Source organism: Molossus molossus, unplaced genomic scaffold (genome assembly GCF_014108415.1).
Source record: "Molossus molossus isolate mMolMol1 unplaced genomic scaffold, mMolMol1.p scaffold_m16_p_11, whole genome shotgun sequence".
Lineage (NCBI taxonomy): Eukaryota > Metazoa > Chordata > Mammalia > Chiroptera > Molossidae > Molossus > Molossus molossus.
In genome coordinates, this window is record NW_023425346.1 from 42,798,873 (window position 1) to 42,824,872 (window position 26,000).

Sequence of the window (26,000 nt, forward strand, 5' to 3'; positions counted from 1 at the left end):
ATTCATTTCAAGATTCTTCCCTTAGTGATGGATCCGAAGAAAGTTGACTTATTTAGGTGTTTGTTACCTTTTCATATTTAGATAAATAATTATGTTCCAATCAGAGATGATTTAGTGCCTATGCTGTGCCATTGTGTTAGCTGGGAAAATCCAGAGATGATTAGAATTCGGTCTTCACTCTCAAGCAGTACTCAAGTCAGTGGGTGAAAGAGAAATGTAAAGACCTTGCTGAACACAGTGAAGTAGGTTCTGCAAACTCAGTAAGCAGAAGGCCGTGGGGGCTGCGAAGAGGGGCATTAGCCTCGTTGGGGCCAGGAGAGGTGACGGTGGGAAGGACCTTCTGGGTAGGTGCTGCCCGCAGACTCTGAAGGGACTGGGAGTTAGACTGGCATGTTTCAGTACAGGAGGGCAGGGGAGAAAGAAGGGTATATGTTTTCTGCAAAGACAAAGAATCTTACCGGAAGGAAGATGGAAGTTGAGGAGAGAGAGCAGGCTAATAACAGAAGCTTGATCCTGCATGAGGCAGGAAAGGAGATCCAGCAGGCCGGTAAGGGAATGTGCCTTTCCCGGGAGGAGACAAGAGGAAAGGGAACAGAGGTCGATGAAGAAACAGGGCAACATCCACGTAGTGAGGAAAGCCGCTGGGGGGGCCTGGCTCGGCCCTGTTCCTTCTGAACGACGCAAGGCCAGCCGTCAGCCGGGAGTAGGCTGGGAGCTGGGGAGGGTGAAGAAGTGATGATTACTAGATTAATAATCTTTCATTCTTTTAAAATGAAGGCATTTAGAGACAGACGCACACCACCCAACCCGGGCTGGGGACCAACGACCACCAAGCGTTCCTAGAGAACGTCAGTAAGCCTCGATCAAAATACAAGTACAGCCCTGGCCGGTTTGGCTCAGCGGGTAGAGCTTCGGCCCATGGACTGAAGGGTCTCAGGTTAATTCCTAGTCAAGGGCATGCACCTGGGTTGCAGGGCCAGAGGCGTAAGGGCAGCAAGAACCACACTTGACAACAATATCAGTAGAACTGGACTCCTCAGAGGGGGTAGAAGAGTCAGAGAAAAGAGCTCCGGAGCCCCAGAAAGAGACATCCACACCAGGATGGTCGACCTCTCCGAGCTCCTGAAGGAAGGGATCAAGGAAGCCCATGACTGAGCAGGAAACACCCAGTTTGTCAAGCACTTCTGGAAAGGCCACATCAGGAAGGAGCTGTCTAAGCTGGCCACGACCGCACTTCACTTCACGTACCCAGCCCTTGAGGAGGAATTGGGCTGAAACAAGGACCATCAGCCTTCACCCCCGGTCCTTCCCCATGGAGCTGCACCGGAAGGAGGCGCTCGCTGCCCAAGGACACGCAGTATTTCTGTGGTGAGGACCGGAGGAGCAGGTGCAGTGCTGTGAAGCCACCCGAAAGTAGGTGGATCCACGATGTGGGGCAGAATGAGCCAGAGCGGCGATGGCCCTTGCCTATACCCGCTACATGGGGAGCCTCTCGAGGGGACAGGTGCTTGAGAAGGTGGCCCAGCGAGCCCTGAAACTCCCCCGCACAGGGGAGGGGACCCAATTCTACCTGTTTGAGAATGTGGAGAACACACAGCAGTCTACCTGGCACTTCTACCTGGGCAGGATGAACGCCTGGACCCAAACCTGAAAACCAAGAAGAAGATCCTGGAGGAGGCCAACAAGGCCTTTGAGTACAACTTGCAGATAGTCAATGGACTGGACCAGGCTGGCTCCATGCTGTCCAGAGAGATCCTGGAGGATGGGCTCCCTGTGCACAGCGGGAAAGAGGTGTGCGTAAATACCCCTACTACACTGCTCAACAGGACAGAGGTGCCCTGCAGGGTAGAAGCTGTCCCTTCCAAACAGCCCTGGCGGTGCTGAGCAAGCCCAGCCTCCAGTTCGTTCTGGCAACTGGTGTGGCCCTGGCTGCTGGCCACTTGGCCTGGTACCACATGTGAAAGACCCATCAATCACGGTGGCGCCCTCCTCCCAAGGGATTGCTGGCTGCTCCCTTCTCCACCTGCGACAAAACCACCCCCAGGTGACTCTTTAAAAAATGCTGGGTTTGAGAAAAACAACCAATAAAAGCCAGACACTAAAAAAATAAAATAAAATAAAATGAAGGCATTTATTCTAATCAAAGGTGGTTTGGGGCTCAGTCTCTTCCTACAGCATCTAGCGTAAGAAGCAATTCAGCACGAAGTTGCAGAGCTTGGGCCCTGGAGCTAGACCGCCCGCCTTCTCTCATCCGGTCCCCATCTTAGCAGCATGCTTAATGATAGAAATACTCGTCTGTGTCTGTGTCTGCTCGTCTATAAACGGGACAAATAATAGTACCTAACCCATAGGTTTGCTGTAAGGAAGGAAATAATTAGTACCTGAAAAATGCAGAGAACAGTGCCTGCCACCAAACGCGAACTCAAAAACATTACTGTTGCTGTTACTAGACTAATGTAATCTACTGGAATTGTCTGAGAAGACGGAAATGTCCACTTGCTGTCTAAAGCAGTAGCCGCTAGCCACCTAGGGCCTGTGAGCACTGGAACTGTGGCTGGTGTAACTGAACTTTAATTTTTACTCATTTAAAAAAAACCATAAGTGGCTCTGTGGATTTTTTTTAAGAGAAGAGGAAGGGAGAGAGATAGAAACATCGATGTGAGAGAGAAACATCCACTGGCTGCCTCCTGCACACCCCGCACCGGGATCCAGCCTGCAACCCAGGCACGTGCCTGACCAGGCGTGGGACCTCTCAGTATATGGGACAACGCTCAATCCACTGAGCCACACCGGCAGGGCACAGCAACTATTTTAAACAGTGTCTCAAAAAAAGACAATGAATTTCATTCCCCAAGGACCCTGGTCCTGAAATACTGTGGAATAGGCCCAACCGATTAGAGGGATAGCAGTTGGGACCCAGCTTTACTTTGTGGGTGCTGGTGATCTAAGAGAGGGTGGAAAAGAAAACTACAGACCAATATCCCTGATGAACATAGATGCAAAATCCTGGCAAATCAAATCCAGCAATACATCAAAAAAAATTATTCACCATGACCAAGTGGGATTCATCCCAGGGATGCAAGGCTGGTACAATATTTGCAAATCAATAAATGCGATACACCACAGAAACAAAATGAAAGATAAAAATCATATGATCATATCAATAGTCACTGAAAAAGCATTTGACAAAATTCAGCACCCATTTCTGATAAAAACGCTCAGCAATCTGGGAATAGAGGGATCATATCTCGACATAATAAAGGCCATATATGAAAGACCTACAGCCAACATCATATTCAATGGACAAAAATTAAAAGCATTTCCCTTAAGAACAGGAACAAGACAAGGATGCCCACTTTTGCCACTCGTATTTAACACAGTACTGGAAGTCTTAGCCACAGCAATCAGACAGGAAGAAAAAATAAAAGGGATCCAAATTGGAAAGTAGGAAGTAAAACTGCCATTATTCGCAGATGACATGATACTACACGTAGAAAACCCCAAAGACACTATCAAAAATTTACTAGACTTAATAAATGAATTTGGCAAAGTAGCAGGATACAAAATTGACATCAAGAAATCGACAGCATTCTTATACACCAATGATGAACTCACAGAAAGAGAAACTAAAAAAAAAATCCCATTTACCACTGCAGCAAAACAATTAAGATACCTAGGAATAAACTTAACCAAAGAAGTAAAGGACCTATTCGCAGAAAACTACAGGTCATTGAAAAAAGAAATAGAGGAACATATAAAAAAGTGAAAGCACATACCTTGTTCATGGATTGGAAGAATTAACATCATTAAAATGTCCATATTACCCAAAGTAACCTATAGATTGAATGCAATCTCCATCAAAATACCAACGACATACTTCACAGAACTAGAACAAATACTTCAAAAGTTCATATGGAGCCCTGGCCGGTTTGGCTCAGGGGTTGGAGCGTTGGCCTGCGGTACAGAGAGACCCAGGTTCGGTTTCCACTAAGGGCACGTACCTCGGTTGCAGTCTGTCCCCGGCCCTGGTTGGTCGTGCGGGTGGCAGCCACTCGATGTATCCCTTCACATCGATGTTTATCTCTCTCTCTCTTCCTCTCTCTCCCTCCCGCTCTATCTGAACAAAAAATGGAAAAATGTCCTCGGGTGAGGATAAGAAAAAAAAAAAAAAGTTCATATGGAACCAAAAAAGGCCTCGAATAGCCACAGCAATCTTGAAAAAGAAGAACAAAGTAGGAGGGATCACATTACCAGATTATCAGGTTATACTACAAAGCCACTGTAATCAAAATAGCCTGGTACTGGCATAAGAACAGGCATATAGACCAGTGGAACAGAACAGAGAACCCAGAAATGGACCCAAGGCAATATGCTCAATTAATATTTGACAAAGGTGGCAAGAGCATTCAGTGGAGTAAAGACAGCCTCTTTAATAAATGGTGTTATGAAAATTGGACAGCTACATGCAAAAAAATGAAACTAGACCATCAACTTACACCATACATACACAAGAATAAACTCAAAATGGATAAAAGACTTAAATGTGACTCATGAATCCATAAAAGTCCTAGAAGAAACTGTAGGCAACAAAATTTCAGACATCATACGCAGCAGAATTTTCACTGATACATCACCTAAGGCAATAGAAACAAAGGAGAAAATGAACACATGGGACTACATCAAACTCAAAAGCTTCTGCACAGCAAAAGAAACAACCATCAAAATGGAAAGGAAACCCACTGTATGGGAGAGCATAATTGCCAATGATATATCAGATAAGGGGTTAATTTTCAATATATATAGAGTGCTCATACAGCTAAACAAAAGGAAGACAAAGAACCCAATTTAAAAATGGGCAGAGGAACTAAATAGACACCTTTCCAAACAAGACATACAAATGGCCAAGAGACATATGAAGAAATGCTCAACATCACTAATCATCAGAGAGATGCAAATTAAAACAACAATGAGGTATCACCTCACACCTGTCAGAATGGTCGCCATCAACAAATCATCAAACAACAAGTATTGGCGAGGGTGTGGAGAAAAGGGGACTTTAGTACACTGCTGGTGGGAATGCAGACTGGTGCAGCCACTATGGAAAACACTATAGTGTTACTTCAAAAAATTAAAAATTGAACTTGCATTTGACCCAGTGATCCCACTTCTAGGAATATATCCTAAGAAGCCTAAAACACCAATCAGAAAGAATCTATGTACCCCCATGTTTGTAGCAGCGCTATTTACAATAGCTAAGATCTGGAAACAGCCCAAATGTTCATCAGTAGACAAATTGATAAAAAAAGCAGTGGTACATATACACAATGGAGTACTATGCAGCTGTGAGAAAGAAAGATCTCTTATCCTTTGAGACTACATGGAGGGACCTGGAAAGTATTATCCTAAGCAAAACAAGCCAAACAGAGAAACAGATCATATGATGTCACTTATTTGTGGAATATAATGAACATAACAGTCTAAGGAATGGGGTAGTCCCAGAGACGTGGAAGTAGGGTACAGACTGACAATCCCCAGAAGAGGGGATGGTGTGGGAGAGATAAACCACAGAACCTGTATGCTTGTGTGCATGAACAATAAACATGGACAACAAAGCTGGAGACAGGGCAGGGAGGGAGGGGCGGGAAATCAGTGGGGAAAAAAGGAGAAACATCTGTAACAAAAATAAATTAATTAATAAAAAAACAAAAACGAAGGGCGGAGAAAAGATGTGCTCATGGCCCCTGTAATTCCAAAGGAGGATTCAGACAGGATATCTGTTAGATAAACAAGAGGCAAGTAGCATATACCCAAGTAGACAGAACAGAGGCTTGGCCAGCTTTTTCGTGCAGTGGGTCAGTGGAGAGCCATTAAGAAGACAGCTGGAGTTGTGAGAGAAATGGGGAGCAGCCCTCTTAATATGGGATGACAAAGGAGTTATTTCATAACAGAGCCACAAAAAGAGCCAACATCACAGTCTGTGTGACAACATGAAACTCAGTCTGCAGTATTGATAAAACACAAAAGGAGAGAGGAGAAAGGTTATCGATGAATAATGCATTTTCTTTTGTGGTAGCAGGAGGAGAAGAAACAAATGGATCATTAATGGGTTTCATGCGATCAGGGGCTGCAGAAGGGGCCCCGGGAAGAAGGGGCTGGACCAGGAGGGGAGGACTTGGTGGTGGCGTCGTTTTGGAGTTGCTGCTTTTGCATTCCAGTATTTCAAGCCCTCTTCTTGAATCCAAGATTCGATGGGTTATCTCTGTTTCTAGAACAAAAGAGCATAGAGAAAACAACATATTCCTAAGAATTTAGGAAAAGCTATTATCATATTTGAAAAGCTTAATTAAGATGGTAGTTCGGGGAATGAAGAATAAAGCAACTCAAATGAAAGGACAGAAAGTAATTAAGGGAAGAAAACACTTTGCTGAGCATTGCCAAGAAAACAGAAAGGCGAAATTTGCAAGTTGTAGCTTGCTTGATGCAGTAAGGGCTTCCTGTAGATGGGCGTACTTCGACCTTTTCAAAAGGAAATGTTTGAAATTCACTAACAGATATTCTGTTTAGGGAACATCTGTGTGTTTTATGTGTGCGTACATGGGGAAAAAAAATCCCTTCTGATGTAAACGATCTCACCTAATCAAGATCCCATCGTGGGAACCTCTCTTCCTGTTCTGAGCTGTGACAGGCTTTAGAGGTCAGCAGGGCTGGGTTCAAACCGAGTCCCGCTATGGGACCCTGGTGAGCTATTTTACCTCGCTGGGCTTCGGTTTCCTTAACAGTAACATGCTGACAATACCGCACACCCACAAGATGTCGTCGAATTGAATTTAATGAGGTAGCGCGTGCAAAGCACCTGATGCCTGGGCCATGGTAAGGACTCCGGAGAGGGATCAAACTCCGCAGAGGCTTAACAGCAAGAGCTGGCTTGACTTGTTTAGACACAGAAACCCAGAATGCTTGACTCTGAAATTTCTTCTGCAAGGGAACCCTCTGTCCTGGTGGCTCCTTTAGGCCTTCAGGCTAAATCAGGGAAGACTTGCCTGACCAGGGACAAAGAGCAGCTGCTGCCTGGGGCTCCAGATAAAGCCCTAACTCCCAGGAATTCCCCCCAGGCTGGGAGGACCCTTGCTCCAGCTGGCTGGTGTCAGCATGGAATGTGACCCACCTGACCCATCTGCCATCCCCACCTGCAGGGCCAAGCTGCTGCACGCCCTGGGGTCTCAACTAGGCTCACCGGTCCCGTCTAGGACAGTGGAGCACTGCCTAGTCCATCCGACTGTAGGTTTTGATTTTCAAATATCAGCTTTCCTGACACTGAAGAATGTGTGTCTGTACTATGGCAAGAGAAATAGAAGCATTGTAATAACTCCATCCTGACCCTCAGTTACTGCACGTACACACCCTGGCAGACTCTTTTTTGTAAGCATAAGGGCCTTGCGAAACCCAAAGAAAACTATAAAGATAAGGGGTTAATGATGGCCTTGGGAAACTCAGAGGCACCATGAGAAAAAGAGATTAATGGTTGCCCTGACCTCTAACAAGCTCCCCTCTCCCCCTGCTCTGTATCAGCCCCCCTTCACGGTGCCAAAGGTGGTGCCAAGAGAATGTAGTTTTTGTTCTGTTTTTTTTTTTTCTATAGTTTGTGCCTTTAAAAGCGGGCAACAGCCCTGGCCGGTTTGGCTCAGCGGTTAGAGCGTCGACCTGCGGTCCCGAGAGCCCCGGGTTCCCGCTAAGGGCACGTACCGCGGTTGCGCTTTGTCCCCGGCCCTGGTTGGTCATGCGGGTGGCAGCCACTTGATGTGTCCCTTTCACATCGATGTTTCCCTCTCTCTCTCTTCCTCTCTCTCCCTCCCACTCTGTCTGTACAAAAAAAAAAAAAAAAAGAAAGAAAGAAAAAAAAAAGCGGGCAACAAAGAAGGCAGGCTCTTGAGGATTTGGGGAGCGCCCCCCCCCCCCCCCGTTGGTGTAATAAAGTGCTCCTTTACAATTCCTGCATCTCTGGTTACCTCGCTGACACCTTACAACAGCATGTGTTGGGGGAGCATCCTCCTGGCCTTGCCTGAGGCAGGCCAGGGGGTGGCACAGTGGCCCAGGCTGGCCGTGGGTGGCACCAGGGTTTGGCACAGGTTGGAGAAGTTAGACACAGATGTGTCAAAGAATTGCCTGGAATGAGTCAACCCAAGTGGGACATGGGTTAGGGTGGCCTCCGAGCAGACAGAGGCCGGATTTCAGACGCTGGCCACAAAGCAGGGACAGCTCCAGGCAGAGGCGTCCTGGGGTGTTGGCAGAGAAGAGGACCTGGAGGTTTCGGTAGTTCATATTCCCCCTGGACCTCTAGGTCCTCGAGGAGCTGCAGTCTGTGCTCCAGGTCTGGTCCCTGGGAGACTAGGAAGCATCCCACGTACCTCTGGTTCCCCTCGGTGGGGAGGACAGATGCCAGGCTGACTGCAGCCTCCCTGGACGAACCGATGTTCACAGAAACTCAGCCACCGCCGCCGCAGCAAAACCTTCCGCAAGCGTCTCCTCTTCTGGGGGCAGGAACTTCGCCTCAGGTCAGAACCCCAACACATTTACAAAACAGATGGTGGAAGGATGCTACACTCTGACTCACGGAAATGCAAAGCAAGGGCCCAAATAAGTATGGGAATGTTTGGGAACGGTATGGAAAGCGGGGCCTCTTGAACGTATGGGAGGCCTGTCTACTTCAGCCATAGACATGCACCCGTGGCTGTGCTGCGAGAACACGGTGGCCCGTCCTCGTGTTAGGATCGGGCCCCAACGGGGAGCACAGCCTCAGCGGTGTGGACCACGGGAGGAGTCCACAGCCTGACCCGGGAGCATGAAACCTAGTGTCCTGGTAAGACTTCCACTAAGGGCCGCTCTGCTGTGCAACACGAGTCACTTTTAGGCCTTAGAATTTACTTAGAGATAAAAAGATACATTTATAGTTATCTAGGGCCTGCATCCCAGTGCTACCCGGGCCTCAGTTTTCTTCATTAGCATCCGAGACAGGATTATCACGTCCCCCAAGAAATGAATGAGCAAGATTCTGAGCAGTCTCCGCCGCCTGTCTAGAAAATGTATGATTTTGAGTCTGATGGTTATCCAACAATGAGTTATATGATCGGGAAGAATATACCTGTCTCTCCTTTCCTCCAAGTCTTCTTGGAAAATGCATATAATGACACAGATGGCTTATCCTCGTCAAGACCTGAGGATTTCCGAAACTTCTGAGGTCCCTGTAAGAAGGCCCACATTTCTGTGAAACACAAACAACTACAGAAAAATGCTCTGAACTAAAACTTGTTTCCATTACAAAGGAACTAGAACAAAGGATCACTTTGAAATGTAGAAGCAAGATTAAAAAAAAACAACAAATAGCAGCCCAGATGTTCTATTTCCCTCTCTGTGGTGAATGCTTATGTTCACCTGCTAGTCCTGGCCACAGGTGAGAGTTGAATTATACTAACAGAAAGCACCTGTTGACTCGAACCACCTGCACCCTAACTCTAGCATAAGCAATGGCTCTTCCCCTTTGCTCATAGAATAGCATTATGAACAGATGCAGTCAGATAATCTCCCCAAAAGTGTTAAAATCAAAGTCTCTGGATACTCCAAAGGTGTCTCTCCAACGTCCTGCCCTCTCTGTACCCTAATAAATTTTCCTTTCCACTTCTTCCAATTCTTCTTTTTATTCTCTTGCTTTGCTCTAGGAATTAACATGGGGCTTTGGGGGAGGGGGAAGCCACAGATCCTATTTCAAGGGTTCTAAGCTGGAAGAAGACACCAGCTGTTTCCCCACATACACTCTTTTCCCCAACAGAGATCACCTTTTTCCATCTACCTCTCAACTCATGTTTACTGTATTTATGATGTGATGCACTTTATAAGCTATATGGAGTAAAGTTCCCTAAAAACTATCCCCTTTATTTCATTGGCTTAAAACACATTTGTAAAGCACTTATTATGTCAAACCAATATATTAAAATATTTCTCTGCACATGTGGTTTTGTAGAATATACACACAAAATATGCAAGACTCATTGTCTGCATTATTACTCATCATTGGACTATAAGAACTCAAAACAGCCCCAAGGACGATCGACCATTCCTTGTGCACAGCTCACCTGAAAAATCTGTTTGTGTTAGAGACGAAACAGGGCCGTCTAGCCAGCCGGTATCTATGAAGTGACTTATGTGCCTTTTACCAAAGCTTGCCCTAATATCCCCTTCTTACATTTTTTGGCTTTGGATTGTTTTGTTGCTATTTTCTTTTCTTCTCGAAAAGTATAGACATGGTAATTCACTTGAGATACTTCCAGAATCTTAATCTGGCACCAGTGTTCCTGGTAAATTGCTTCTTTTTAGCATGAGGTAGGGCAGCTTGCATTTGCTACAATGGATCAAACATCCATTTTCATTCCCATCCACAATAACAAGTGGAAGCTCGCATTTTAAAACCGTGTTGGTCTCGGAATAACAAATGAAAAACACAACAGCTTATTTTGGAGCTGAGAATCCCAACAAGCCACCCCCAAAAAGTCCCCCAGTTAGCTTGGATACTTGTGAAGATTTGAGGGGAGGGAAGTGTAGGAAGTTTAGGAAAGTGTATTTAATGTCATTACCTGTTTACTATCTCTCCATCAAATTATACCAATTCAGTACCTGCCTCTAAGAACCCTGAATTCTAATTGACCTCAGAAGCTGGGCGAGGAAGGCCAGTCAGGACCCCCATCATTCAGAATGTCAGAAGAATATGCCGCCATTTGTCATATAAATTCTCTCTTTTTTCTGTTTCTTAGTTTCCTAATAGGGATGATTCATAAGAAGTTGGGCAACTTCTGTAGGGTCACTTAATATTCTCATCTAGAGGGCGTGGCTGTTACAATGTTTCTCCGTCCATTGGGGAGTGGCTGTGAAGGCCAGCCCTTAAGGCAGGGCTCCCCTTGTTCCGCACCCATTTGCCCTGTGGCATTGCACAAGGAAATGAGCAGCCTAGTGTCTCTTTCAATAAAGCAAACTTCCAGAAGGACAAATCTCCTGTTAACCAAGGGCGCCACAGTCTTTGAATTAAGGATACTAACAGCTGTGGTGATACAAAAGAAAATATTTTTTGCCTACTCTGCCTAATGTAAGGACCTATGTAACATCTGTGCAAAGGGGCCTACTGCCAGCATGCACTGCATTTTTAGCAAGGCACTGAGAATTTCAGAACGTGCCAGACAAATGCAATGTGTATTTAATGTCATCCTGAGCTTTTCCCAAGCAGCTGATACGTTCTAACGTGTGAGAGATATTCCTTCAACCCTCTCGGCTTGTCATTTTTAATGTTTTGATTCAGGATACCAAATCAGCAATTAGGCCACCAAAGAAGGACCTGCTGTTGCTGTGGTCCACCTTCATTTTGGTCTGCCTGTTCTCAACATTACTATTCTTCAATTGCTGGTTAGAAAACTGCTGGGGTTTCCCCTGAGCTAGATAATCACCAAAAGTGCAATTACGGCCCATTCCTCCTCTTCACATGCAATGTTTATTGCTGCCCTGGTGGTACAACCCCGGCTGCTTCTGTCTTCACTTATTCCGAGAACCATCAGAATCTTCACATTTCCAAGAGAAATGCCCCCTCTTGTGGTGTCTGATGAATACTGCAGTTCTAGCTTCCAGCAGGAGAGCTCTAAAATACAGGACAACCTCCTACAAATAGACCTGTGGGGATACTAGGAACTCCAATCTGCCCTGAGCGCTCAAAGCTTCAAGCCTCTGCTGTGAGAGCCAAATCCTCTCAGGCTTTCAGATAGAGTTTGAATCATATAAAGTTGCCGCCAGTCAAACACTTTTGACCTATAAAATGGTGATTTCATAGAGTTCAATGAAATATATGAAGATAAACCAGGTAACATGATCTCACTTATTTGTGGACTATAATGAACAAAATACGCTGATGAACAAAATAGGACCAGAGACGTATTGTAGGGTACAGACTGACACACCTCAGAAGGGGGGTCAGAGGGGAGGGAAGAGATAAACCGAAGAACTTACATGCATGTATGCATAACCAATGGACATAGACAACAGTGCTGGGGGAGGGGGGATCAGGAGAAGGGTGTCAAAGGGGGAAAAAGGAAAAACATTTCTAACAAAAATAAATTAATATATATAAAAAAAAGATAAACCAGGGAATCTTCTGCCAGCCCCTATGGTTTCAGCTGAGCCCTTGAACTGCCAGCCAAGAATAAAAATCCTTTCTAGTCCAGTAACTTCAGTGAGAAGTTTTAAACACAATAAATAAATATTTCCAAGCCCTAAATGCTACTTTTTGTCAAGCTCTGAACATAACCTTCTCATGTTTCGTGGTCAATTGGCAGTTAATTATAAAGATCAGACTTAGAAAGTTTGACTTCCCTCGATCTGTCATTTATTTGTTAAAGAGCATTTGCCAAATAAATGACAAAATTAACTCTCCGCTAGCACAGTAGCTGGTGCTCTGCACAGACTTCTTCCTCTGAAACAAGGCAAACTGAATAATGCTAAAGGGGGTCCTGTAATTCTCTCATAAGGTGTAATCATTTTTGTAAGTGTCATATTTATAATATGAGAAATGAGTGTGTGATAAATTATGCTAAGTAATCTTTTCAGCAATGTTAATGGATCATGCTAATAAAATTTTAAAATAAATCCTTATGTTTAATTGTTCAACATTAGGTATCATTGACATCAAATGGGAATAAACATCTGTAGCATCATATTGGAGACTTGTTATAATAAATAAAAAGCTCTAAGAAGTTAAGAAAAAGTAAACAACTTTGGCAAGGAATGTGATCAAACAATTCATATATATGTGATTAAATGAATGAAAAGAAGCCCAACTTCACTAAAATTTAGAGCAATGAAAATTAAACCTACATTGAGATCTTATTTTTACCTCTCGCAACAGCAAAAAGTAAAAAAATTTTGTTGACACACTCTTGACAAGGTTATATGAAGAAATAGGCACTCATAACATTTCTAGTATACATTTTTTTCTAATTAATTAATTTATTTTTGTTATAGATGTTTCTCCCTTTTCCCCCACTGATTCCCCCTCCCTCTCCCTCCCTGCCCTGTCCCCAGCTTTGTTGTCCATGTCCACTGTTCATGCATACATGCATATAAGTTCTGTGGTTTATCTCTCCCCCCGACCCCCTCTTCTGGGGATTGTCAGTCTGTACCCGATTTCCACGTCTCTGGGACTACCCCATTTCTCAGACTGTTATGTTCATTATATTCCACAAATAAGTGAGATCATATGATACTTGTCTTCTAGTATACATTTAAATTGGGGCACACTTCCTAGAAAGGACAATTTTGTGAAAACTATCAACATCGCAAATACATATGCTCCAGGCCCTGGTAATTGTCACACCGGTTAATATAACCTGCAGGTATGCTGAACACACAGAATATGATACATAGAAAATGTTATTAATTGCAGAATTACTTTTAATAGCACAAAATTGCAAACAACCTAAAAGTAGGTCAAGAAGAATACGGTGAAATAAATTAGAGTACAGCCATATAATGAAATATTATGAAGCTATTAAGGGAAAAAGTGGGAAGTTCTCCATGAACCAATATAGAGCAAGATAAATAGTACAGAATAAAAGTACAGAAGTGTACAAAACATGCCACCTTATAGCTACAGTAAAACAGATGCGTAGTTTTGCTTTATAAACATAAAGAAACTCTAGAAGGATACCCAAAAAAGTAATAATTGGTTAATTAAGACACAGATTGTAGGAAGAAAACATTTCACTGTATTCTTATGGAGGTGGGGAGATAAATGAAAGTATCACATATACAAATATCAAATGTTAGCAGATCAAAAAACTCCTCTTTTATCTTCAACAAATTTAATAAACTGTGTGTTGACGTGTACGAAGTGTGTTAGTAAAACTGTTTAAGGGCCACATGGTACTTATTTCTTACTGATAACCCTCTTGTCTGACACACCAACTGTAACAGGACTTGAACCCACCAGGGCACCAGTCCCTGAGATAAGAGCTCTGCCGAGTGGCTGACCTTTCTTCAGCACCTTGGACCCCTTATTTATTTATTCATTTATTTATTATTTTTAATCTTCACCCAAGGACATTTTTCCACTGATTTTTTTTTTTTTTTTCAGATAGATTGGGAGGAACGGAGAGAGAGAAAAACACCAATATGAAAGAGACATATTAATTGGTTGCCTCCCACACAACCCCGACCCGAATGGGGATCAAACCTGCAACCCAGGTCCGTGCCCTTGACCAGGAATCGAACCTACGACTCTTTGGTCCACAGGCCGACAATCTAACTGCTGAGCCACACGGGCCAGCGCTGAGACCACTTTTAAAATGAGCAGATGTCCAACAGCCAGCAAATGAGCCAGTGTCACTTGATTCCGTGGGGAATGAGTTTAACACAGTACGTACTTAAATATTTTGGAAGACAAACAGTTCTTAGTCCGTCTGAGCCCTGTTCTCCCTGCAGCTGCATTCACTCAGAGTTGGGAGCACCTACCATTCCTTGGGTGCTGTTGTAGGAGCCCATGCGTAGACAGCTCATAAGTACCCCCAAAACACAGCCGCTTCAACGATACACAGTCAAGGATCGTGACTAAACCCCAGAGTCAGCTCACTCCTTGTTGTTGACCTCCAAGAAGTCAGAATGTAGTTATTTGTAGCTTAAGGGTGAGAGGACAGAATAAATATGCCCACCTACGAACCCAGAAAGAAATCGGGTTTAAGAGGAAGACATTGTAAGAAGATTGTTGAGCTTGGCAACATAATAAATGGTTCTTGTGTCTTTTTGTCTCTAAAAAAAGTGAAATTTTTTTTTTTTTTAATGAATTTTTATTTATTTTTTTGTTACACATATTTTACCTTTTTACCCCATTGGCACCCCCCACCCTACCCCCCCTCCACCCTGTCCCCGGCTTAGTTGTCCATGTCCATTGGTCATGCATACATGCATATAAGTTCTGTGGTTTATCTCTTCCCACCCCCCCACCCCCCATCCCCCATCCCCTCTTTTGAGGGATGTCAGTCTGTGCCCTACTTCCATGTTTCTGGGTCTACTGTATTCCTCAGACTGTTATGTTCATTATATTCCATATATAAGTGAGATCATGTGGTATTTGTCTTTTTCTGCTTGGCTTCTTTCATTTAGGATAATACTTTCCAGGTCCCTCCATGTCGTCTCAAAGGATAAGAGATCTTTCTTTCTTACCGCTGCATAGTACTCCATTGTGTATATGTACCACAGCTTTTTGATTCATTCGTCTACTGGTGGACACTTGGGCTGTTTCCAGATCTTAGCTATTGTAAATAGTGTTGCTATGAACATGGGGGTACATATATTCTTCCTGATTGGTGTTTCAGGCTTCTTAGGGTATATTCCCAGCAGTGGGATCACTGGGTCAAATGGAAGTTCAATTTTTAAAAAAGTGAAATTTTAAACAAGTGAATACATGCATATATACCACCACTAGCCGTGTGACCAGGGGTCACTTTAGTCTGACTTCCCTCATTTGTTCCCTGAATAATGAAGGATCTTCAGTTAGATTAGTGTTGCTCAACCTTTTATCTTTATCATCCCCTAAGGAGCCTTTTTTTAATGAGGTAATTTTTTCCCCAGTCATCCTCATTAATAAAATGTTAATACCACAATTATACTACATATTGTGTATGTACTGTATGTACATCTGTGCTTTATATGTCAAGAGTGCTTTTTGCCCTCTGTGATGGTTAATTTTATGTATCAATTTGCCTAGGCTAAGGAATACTCCCAGACAACTAGTAAAACATTACTGAGGGCTTATCTGTGAGGGTATTTCTGGAAGAAGTTAGCATTTGATGCCATAGTCTGTAAAGAAAATGCCCTCACCAAAGTGGCTGAGCATCATCCAACCTGTTAAGGGTCTGAATAGAACAAAAGGCAGAGGAAGGGCAGGTATGTTCTTCTTACTTGACAAACGGCTGGGACATTCATCTTCGGACATTCATCTTCTGCCTCGTGCATCGTCCATCAGCGCTCCTGGTTCTCAGGAGCGCAGACTGAACTACACCACTGGCTTTCCTGGTTCTTCAGCTTGCAGACAGCAGACGGTGGGACTTCTCGCCTCCATAAGCACGTGAGCCAATTCTTACAACGAATCTCCTCTTATATTATCTACCTATTCTATTGATCTGTTTCTCTGAAGAACCTGAGTAGTACCCTCCCCAAAAACTTATCTTTGCCCCCAGTCAAATACATGAATTATACCCACAAGAAAGATCCAGAAGATTCCTTCTAGTTTTAAACCCGAGGGAATGGTGTGGTGCTGCGGAGAAATGCATGCCCTGAGGAGCCAGATGAGCTGGAGTCAAATCCTGACTCTACCTCTTGTTATTACATGACTTTGAATGAGTTATTTAATGCACACTCATGCATAAAACAGGTGTAATAATACCCCTTATAGGGTTGTTATAAAAAAGTGGGGTGAAGCCCCTGGACCTGGCGCCCTGTGAACAATCAGTAACTGTCAACTTTTCATTTGCTTAATATAAAACAAATCTATAACATACATCTGTGTATCTACAAAATGAAACACTGATTATAGTAACATAAGCACTAATTATAATCAATGACTCTGTGACCGATCCTATGCTTTTATTTGTACCTAGAATGTAGGCTCACCCCAAATGCTAGCTCATATTGGGACTTCAAAATTCTGTCCAAATTTCAAGACCAAGATGAAAAATGTCACCTGTTTCAATGAAACTTTTCCTGGTTTCACCAAATGTAAATCTCCCCATCCTTTCAACCCCCATGCACCATTAGGGTGTCAAACACATTCTGATTTATAAATTATGTGGATTTTGCCCTGGCCGGTTTGGCTCAGCGGTTAGAGCTTCGGCCTGCGGTCCAGAGAGACCCGGGTTCGGTTTCCGCTAAGGGCACGTACTACGGTTGCAGTTTGTCCCCGGCCCTGGTTGGGTTGTACGGGTGGCAGCCACTCAATGGGTCCCTTTCGCATCGATGTTTCTCTCTCTCTCTCTCCCTCCCCACTCTATCTGTATAAAAATAAATAAATAAATAAATAAATAAATAAATAAATAAATAAATAAATAAATAAAATAAATTATGTGGATTTTAAGAATCTTAAGGATGGAAACTCTATGTTATGCACATGTGTGCACGTGCACACACACACACACACGCACACTCAATGTAATAGATTTTCAGTAAAAATTTGTTGGATAAATGAACTAATGATGCTGTAAAGTTGGATCCCAAAGATGGAATGTAACATTAGCAAAAAAAAAAGGAAGAAGGTAGACTCAAATGAATATCTATGTTAACATGATGACCTTGAAAGGCAACTAAAATATAGATAGAATTAAGTTTGTTTTGCCATTATTTTTCCTAAAATCCTAAACATGAACCCCAAGTAACAGCACATCTTTTCATATTTTAGAGATTGGTGAAAAGTTCTTCAGGTAATAATAGTCCATTTATAAGACAGATGAATTTTTTTATTTTTGAATTTTTTTTTTTTTATTGATTTTAGAAAGAGAGGAGGGGAGAGAGAGATAGAAACATCAGTGAGAGAGAACATCAATTGGCCGCCTCCTGCATGCCCCCCACTGGGGATCAGGCCCACAACCTGGGCATGTGCCCTGACTGGAAATCAAACAGGCAACCTCGTGGTGCACGGGTCGACGCTCAACCACTGAGCCACACTGGCCGGGCCAGATGAATTTTTTTAAATGAGGTTATTCCAGAGATAGTTAGGCTGCCTTTTAATATATCTCAAACTTGAGTTCTATTAGAAGTGTGCAGAATATCTGTGTGACAGTCAGAAGCGTTTTCTGGATCTCCCATTCTGTTACTATTATCTGTGGCCGTAGTTTGTGGTGCTTCTCCTTCAGCTGGGGGGAAATTCTGTGACACCATAAACACATACGTCAAATGTAATAGCAGAAAGCAAAGAGAAGCCAGGAAGAGAGAGTGAGTATGTGAAGCATTTGTTTTTTTAGACCCTATGATGTTTTAAGCATATACCTAATGCTTTTACACATGCTGAATAACCAGGCTAATTAAAAAGCCCATACAGTTCTTGTTAAAATCTGTTCAAATTTTTTGGAGCACCTGTTATAACAGAATGCCCACAGACTTGATAGTTTAGAGCCAAGACACCTGCTACCTTATGTCTCACAGTATGTTCAGTTTTATACTGTTAGTAAAAAATGAAATAAAATAAACACTTTTTGACATTTAGCAATCTTATACAAGTGATAAGAAATAATCAGGAAAGATATTTAACCCTTCCTATGTTAGTCTGGGAAACCACACCCTTTCCTCTGCAGGAAATGGATTGCAACATTTTTTCTCATGAAGTTACTTGGGGCTTCTTTAATAATCCCTAATCACACAAGTTTCTCTAAAGAGTCCAGGTATCTTCTTGGAAGCATGAAGCAGCAAATTTTCTGGTTAAAAGAGACCTTTCAAAAAGCACATCCCTGTTTTAACTTTGTCAAATGTTTATAAAATTTCCAACAGGTTTCATGGTATTACTGCTGGTGAGGTTTTTACCAGAATGTTATTTGAAAATGCATTTAGTTTTGAAAGAGAAATATTATAATAGTTTTCCACAGTTAAGGAATTTTCATAGTCCAGATATGTATGTAAGAACATTTAGATTGAATGTTATGGCTGATAAATCTTACAAAGATAAAGTGAGCATGGTTTTCAAGGTAACTAGTTTTAAAACAGCTACCATTTAGCCCTGGCCAGTTTGGTTCAGGAGTTAGAGCATCAGCCCAAGGACCAAAGAGTTGTGGGTTTGATTCCAGTCAAGGACGCACACCTCGGTTGCCTTTCAGTCCCCGGTCGGGTCCTACAAGTGGCAACCAATCAACGTATGTGTCTCTCTCTCCCTCTATCTGAAAATAAATGGAAAAATATTCTCCAGCCAGGATTTAAAAAAAAAAATGCTGCCATTTAATCTACACTGTTTAAGACTGTTGAGGTCTGGAATCATGTCTTATTTGACTATTAGGCCAGAGTTGGACAATAAAGTGAATAAATGTTTCACTGTGGTAAAAAACATTTTCAATTTTATGTGGTCACACAGTTTAAAATTCAATTCGTGCTAATGACATTTCTAGTAAGAGTGTCGCTTTTGATGTAGCAATTCCACTTCTAGAATTATGTTCTACATCAAGTCACACATATACAGAGAGACTTATAAATATAAGAACATATGTTCAGGATTGTCCATATAGCAAAATATTTGAAACAATATCAATGTCCAGTGATACAGAAGCAAGTAAATACATTGTGACAGATCAGTACATTAGAATACTATGTAGTTGTCAAGTGGATGGAGCAGCTCTGTATAGAGTGATACGGAATCTTCTCCAAGACACACTAAGTGGAAAACAAAGTGTAAAAGCAAATAAATAGCCACATACACATATATGCATGTGAACACATTTGAAAATGTATAGGAATATAGAACAGCTTTGGAAGGAAGTATAGTAAACTGACATCTGTGGTTATCTCTGAGGAGAAATTCAAGGGTTAGGAGACAGGGATAGGAGGAATACTTGCTTTCCACTAAAATATCTTTTTGTAGTTTGTTTGTATTACATATACAGCTTACCTATTCAAAATATTTTAAGATACAAGTTAAAATGATCCATTAGATTTGGGAGAAAAAAAGGAATGTGATAGGTTATGGGTATACTTTACTATAACATAACATCCCAAAGTACTTCTAAATTTCCAGACTGTTACTTAGTTAACTCCAAATTAGTATTTAACAATATAAATCACAATTTAATGTCTAATTGTCATGATGGAAACAGCTTTTGAGTGTTGAATGTGTATAGCCGTATTCAAATACAAGCTGTTTTGACTTTTAACCAACATACCGGAACTGGCAGTGATTTTGTTGCATAATTAGAAAACAACCTCGAATATATTTCTCTAAGATGCTTTTAAAGATAATGGGAAGTACTTTTAAATGTTTAAGAGAAAAGATGTTTTAGTTCCTGGACATCTATCAAAAGAGCAAAATAGCATTCTGTTTGTCCTGGGGACCAGAGAGTCTATTCACCGTGTCCTTTTGTGCAGGAATTATCCCAAACCTGGGACCACTGAGGCCTATTTCTTAAAATAGACAAGAAAGGATCCATAAGTGCTGGAGACCTTGCAGCAGTAGAACTGCAGATGGTACACAGTCCTATAAATCCCCACACTGGTGGTCAGGACCCGTCCTGGGCAATATATTAAAGCTGACCACTTCCCTTCAGACATCCTGGAAAGGGGCTTTAGTCTTTCTTCTTGGTTTTTAATTTTTTTTCTTTATTGATATATTAGAGAGTCAGAGGAAGGGAGAGGGAAAGACAGATGGAAACATCGATGAGAGAGAACATCGACTGGCCGCCTCCTGCATGCCCCCCACTGGGGATCGGGCCCACAACCTGGACATGTGCCCTGACTGGGAATCGAACCGGCGACCTCTTAGTGCATGGGTCAGCGCAGAACCACTGAGCCACACTGGCCGGGCAGGGACTTTAGTCTTTCAAAAAACAATGTTTCCGCCCTCCAGAACCCTGCAGAAATCAGCTCTCCAAAACCATCAAAGAAGCACACTAAAGTCATAGTACACTTAATGTTTATTTGCATTTTTTAAAAGAATACAAAATTGTTTAGAATTAGCATAAGTATTCATTCTGATAAAGAAATGGCAGGCTTTATTAGGACAAATTGAGGAGGATGCACGAGGGAAGACAGCCTGAGACCAAGAGTCACACCAAGTCAGCCAGGTAGTCAGTGCTGGATTGACCTGGAGATTCACATTTCCACCTCACACAAGTAGTAACGTCACACTGGTCATGTAATGCTCGGGCGACGTCTCAGGCCGCGACCCTGGCCGGGCGCTGTGCGAGGAAGTGATGAGCGGTACTTCAGTCAGAGCAGGTTCTTACACGGGCTGACGTGAGACCCCGCAGAGGTCTCTCCCTCTGCCACATCAGCAATCTTCCAACAGATACTCCATCACCTGGGGCTGGAGAAGAAAATAAACCTGTGTGAGCAAAAATAAGCCTTTGTTGTTTTTAAGCCACTAATAATTGGGGGTTATTTGTCACCACAACATACCCCAGCCTCTCTGTCCTGATACATATGGGTAGACACCGAAAACACGCACTAATGACTCAGAATAGCCTGCGGTAGTAATAACTGCTGAATTATCACACTGTACATTTGATACTCCCTCCCCTTGATTTTATAAAATGTGTTTCACTTGCTCATTATGGCCTTTATCCAAACACAAATTTTGACCATATCCCTGGAAGGTGTTAGAATTACCTAATTTGGAAACTGAGAAAATGAGACACGGTGACTTTTTCTCTCTCTTTCTCCCCCTGCTGTAGTTTGGTGAGAAATTCTTAAAAGAAAAAATATTGAAAAATTGTTATCTAACTAGTTAGCACAGCCACATATTTAATTAAAGTGTTATGGAGAAAATTGCCTATTAATGGGTAAAGTTTGTATAATTTCACGGAACATTAACCGAATGAAGGAGAAGAGGTCAGGCAGCCCTGGAGTGGACTGTTAACAGGCAGAGAACGCCTTGGCTAAAGCAGAACTGGACTCTAAGGCTGTCACCGTCCCGCATTTGTAGAGCTCTTTGCAATCCAAAGGGTACTTCCCTTACTGTAACCTTTCTCGGGCTCTTTATCTTACATGTGTCTCCTCTTTGTGTGTATACTTTCATGCAACAAGACTGTGCTTTGCAGGGCAAGTTCTCTTCATTTCACATTATTGGCATGAAAATTGAAGTTCAGTGAGTTTACATGATTCCTTTGTCCAAGATTTCATAGGCAGTAAGTGACAGAATCGAGATTCAAAATGAGATTTTCCCACTAAGTCCAGGGACCTTCTCACCATTCGACTCTGCGCTGTGGAAATAGGCACGATGTTAAGGAAAACCCAGAAAAGGCTTAGCTGATGGCCGGGGAGGCTTTCTGGAAGGAGTGACACCTGTGCATGCCTCCAGCCCTGCACTGCCGGTGCCTGTCTCCCACTACTTAGTGTTATCTTTATCTTCAGCATGGAGCTTAATGTTTGTTGACTAAATGAGCAAATGTATTGAACGAGTAAAGATGTTCTTTTTAGATGTACAAGGAAGTTTCATTTCTAAGAGAATGCACATTTAATTTCTCAACTCATAATCCCAGCTCTTGACCTTGGACTCACCCCCACATTTGCAGGACCCAGGGCAACACAACACAAGGGAGCCCACATGCCATATATCCAGTTATTTTAAAAATAGAAAACAAGTTAACAAACACTGAGCTAAATTATATTCTGTTTTCCTATCTTGACAAATTCATCTCCATAATGATAAAAAAAAAAAAAAGACATTTTAAGTGTGTCAAGCTATAATTTTTATATAACTGAAATTTGGCAAAATACAAAAACAACTGAATTCATTTTTATAGTGTATATTTGTTGATAGGACACTGATGTTTGAATGAGAAATAAAATGAAGACATATATAATTTTTAAATTATTGTATATTTGTTCCATAAAATTATGCTTTCTTTCTTAACCTTAGTAGAATCACTAATACTGTTGTTATAATGAAAATTTCACATTATTTATGTCTTATTGACAGTAATGCAAATTAGATCTGTCTTGCGTCACTATTGTTTTTAAGTAGATTTGTGTTAGCTCTAGTTTGAAAAAAATACTTCTCTGATGAGGCATGAGTAGCAGGAATTTTCAAATTATTAATGTAATAGATTTATAAATGAATAAGATATACATTGTCTTGTTCAAACATTAAATAGAGTCATATGCGATAAATTGTTATTATTATAGAAAATATTTTAAAATATTTTAATTTCACCATATGCATAGCCATTGCTTGTTTATGTTACAATTTTATCATCTCTTAAAGCAATATGTGAACCCATTCATATTGATTCTTTACATGCTTCATGCATTTTAATTTTATACCTACATACATACACATTTGAGTAATATGAGTTATTTACTATTGCAGGATTTCTACAGCCTGTTACAACACTTTCCAATATTGCACCCATTCATGAGTACTTTTGGAACCGTGAACTGGAACAAGAAATGAAGCAAGAAAATAGGCTTTTAGTACTACTGGGAAACTTCATCGTCTAAGGGTCTATTTCATCCGTGCTAAGTAAGAGGAAGAATTTGACAAATTAATACATTTACATTTTTTTGCGTACCCAAGCATTCTCACTCCTTAAATTACCCCTTGGACTCTGTAGTGTGTATCTCCCATACTGATGGTGACTCAACCTACACACACACCTTCATGCCATTTAAACAGCTGACTTTTGTTTTCAGGACATCGAGCAGATTTTAGAGAAGTGCTTCTCTGGGGCCCAAATGCTGTTTAATCATAAGAACAAATGTTTAATATCACCAGGTGGTGGAGGCATCTATGTGTTTTTAATGCCCTTATTTGATGTGTAATACAAGGTACACTGTAGCAGGGGCGGGGAACCTTTTATTCTGCCAAGGGCCATTGGCTATTTATAACATCATTCCTGGGCCATACACAATTATCAACTTAAAAATTAGCCTGCTGTATTTGGTCAGGGTAATTTGGTGAAGCGTGTGATGTTCGCTGGTATTGATTTCGAAGGCGGTATCCGCGGGAGGACATGCCCCACCTCTGCGTAGGACCTGGGAAGAGGCCCCTTTTGCGTGGGCTAGGAGCTGTACTGCTGAAGAGCCATTGCAGGGATGCTGAGGGACATTCCGAAGGGGAGTAAGACACTTCTGAAATTCTTCAGGGGCGATTTTGCCAGCCCCATTATCACTTTCCTGTTCATCATCAATTGTGTTTCAGGATATGTAAGAAGAAAAAAATAGTAATAGTACAATTTAGCACATATATTCTCAAGCATCTATACAAGCATTTCACATACATTATCACCTTTAATCCTGACAACAACCTATGAGGTAAATAATCTTACTATCCTTCTTCTTATAAATTAGAAAATCAAGACACACAAAGGGCAAGTAACCTGCCTCGGGCCACAGAACTGGAAAGGCGAAGCTGGTATTTAAAATAAGGAAGCCACCCTGGCCGGCTTAGATCGGCAGTTGGAGCGACGGCCTGCGGACCAGAGAGTCTCAGGTTCGGTTCCCACTAGGGGCACGTACCAATAAAATAAAATAAATAAAATAAAATAAGGAAGGCTGCCTCCTCAGCCCTCCCTCACAGGACATACATTAGTCACGGCCCTTTATCCCATGACTTCCTCCTTCAGTTCTTAATTTGGGTTTGCTTTTGATTACTTAAAGTAATTATTCAAAAAAGGACATGTAGATGAGCATACAGAGAATGTTGAAAGTGCTTGGGTTCAAATTCTAGCTCTACCACTTACCAACTGCATGAACTTGAAAGTAACACTCTGCAAAGCAGAGATAGTTATAGCATAAACCTTATAGGGTTAGCATAAGAAATAAATAAGTTATTAATGCAAAGCACTCATAATAGTAAGTGACATGTAAATATTTGCTTTTATTGGTGTTGTTACATGTGGTTTATTTTCTGAGTTCTCCAGTAGCAATAAAAATAGTACCCTTCAGAGGTTTGTTGAGTATGAGATGAGTGGAAATATGGAAGGTACTTAGAACAATGCCTGACACAGAACAAATGCTGTGTTTGCTAATTATGTGATCATCATTTATTATTATTATCATTATTACTATGTGCAGTGTATTTTCGGAGCCTTCCAACGCACACACACAAAGAAACATTTTCATTTCTTTCATGCTTGAATAAAAATTCAGCTCAATATAAATGATAGGGTCATTGCGTTTTGTGCCTCAAAACTTTTTACATCAGTGGCACTCATCTCAATTTTTCGTTTTCTTTTTTTCCCCCAGCACTGAGGCATGAGGCACACTCCCTGCAATAGCAGAGACTATTAAAATGCTGAGCAGAAAGAAAAAATAAGGGAAGAGAGAGAGGAATAAACATTAAGAAAAGAAGGACAGAAAGAGGGAGGGCTTGGAGGAATGTAAGGAGTGGAATCCCAAGCAGCTCTGAAGAGATGAAGCCGAGGAAGGAGGAGAGCACATCTCCACGTGCAACATGAGCTCACAAAGAAACGGTTGTGAGAATGCAGAGTCTACAGGGCTGTTGATGGAACAGGGGGAAATCTCTCTCTGGTAACCTCAATTTTCCCTACAAAATAGGAAGTGAAGTCATCTGCTGGTAATGAGGGTGGAAGTGGTGATATTTGGGTTTTGAAAAAGAAAATAGAGGAAGTTTAAAACAGTCATTGTGGAGAAGGGGAGAGATGATGGGCGATGCTGGGGCCCCAATGACTTTACCACGGCTCAGCAGATGTAGTGCGGTTGTGTGGTTCTCTTTAGCAGTTCTCAGAAATGCTGTGTGGGCGCAGGGAAGACAGCTTGATGGAGGGAGGGGGGGGGGTTGCAAGACTGTGACCATGGAAGAAAGATAGAAATCTGAAGATATTGACAAGACGTAAGATGAAGTGGTAAACCATAACATCTGGATTATGTTGAAAAGGAAGAAGACAGGAGGGAATTGGAAGGGAGAAAGTGGGGTTTTTCTGGGGATAACGGTGAGATTGGGGGACCGGTAAGATAGGAGTAGCCTTGTGTGAAGGTTGCAGAGCAGTGTAGCTATGGTCAGAGATTAGTACACAGTACGGATTTGAATATCACATTTCAGAAGTCAGCAGTTCTGGATGATGACAACATCGGGGTGCCTCCTCGGGAGAGGGGGAGAGTGCACTGAAGAGGAACAAAAGTAATGGTCTTGGAGATAGGAAAAGAAAGAAACTGAGAGTCCAGGCTATCGCATGGTGTATTTGTTTACTAGGGCTGCCATAACAAAGTGCCACAGGTTGGGTGACTTAACAGAAATGTATTTCCACAGAGTTCTGGAGGCTAGAAAT

General features: G+C 42.1%; 1 pseudogene; it reads left to right on the top strand.

The window, feature by feature from the left end:
• The first annotated feature begins 997 nt into the window (after positions 1-997).
• On the top strand, positions 998-1,961 carry LOC118625718 (annotated as a pseudogene).
• The last annotated feature ends 24,039 nt before the right edge of the window (positions 1,962-26,000 follow it).